Source organism: Corylus avellana, chromosome ca2 (genome assembly GCF_901000735.1).
Source record: "Corylus avellana chromosome ca2, CavTom2PMs-1.0".
Classification (NCBI taxonomy): domain Eukaryota; kingdom Viridiplantae; phylum Streptophyta; class Magnoliopsida; order Fagales; family Betulaceae; genus Corylus; species Corylus avellana.
The window spans coordinates 37,802,592-37,803,603 of record NC_081542.1 but is presented as its reverse complement, the minus strand read 5'-3'; positions in this window follow the sequence as shown (position 1 = coordinate 37,803,603).

Sequence of the window (1,012 nt, the reverse complement as noted above, 5' to 3'; positions counted from 1 at the left end):
GAAAAAAAAAAAAAAAAAGTGCTTAAACTTAAGCCTGCATTATTGCTTCCTAGAATGTTACTTTTAAACAGGATCTTTTGATTGACTATTGCCTCTTGGCTCTTACATCTCTTGGATTTTCTTAACTCTTGGAGTTAATCTTCTTATTAAGAGTTATAAAATGCAAATCTTGACTTTGAAGTTGGTAGAGTTACTAGTAGAAGTATTTCTTTAATTAATAAAAATAATAGGTAAAAGATCTGTTTAGTCCTAGATTTTAGTGCCAAAAGGTCAATGAGAGCTGTGGAGAAGTGGGATTATATTTTAATTAACATTTAAAAAAAAAAAAAAAAATTCAAGTTAAGGTTTAAAATAAATGATCATTTACTCTGATTAAAATAAGTGGCCATGAATTCAAACCTATCTCCATGTTATACCTTCTATTTAAATTAATAATTTTATATACGATAAAAAGTGTTATAGTAATGATTAAATAATAAAATTTATTATTAAAAAAAAAAATAAATTCCCTAAGCTAAGTAGATCATGAAATTCATCACTGATTAGGGACTTGAAGAATATTAGCTTGACTCCTAGGCGACCCATCAATTCTCGGACCAAGATCCTCTTCAATCCAAAAAATGAACCGAAAATAATTCAATTCTTATGAAAGTAAGGGCAATTCAAATTGGATCGGAGAGGATCCAAATCCTCAAATCTCAATCTATTTTCTTTAATTACCCTCTTAATTATTACCGATAATTTTTTTAAAAATTAAATAATAATAATAATAATAATTCATCACAGCTTTATGGTCCCATTCTTAAAAAATACCATCCCATGCCTAACATTTATTAATGGTCACGAATTGCACAAATGGCCAATTTTTTAATTTGGGGATCAAAATATGGTTTGTTTGTTTGGGATGGAGAAAGTCATCAACCACTCCCAAAAGGATACCTCACAAGGGGACAAACCTTGATTTAAATATTATATCTTGGATTATATTTATTAGTAAAAGATTCTTGATGAC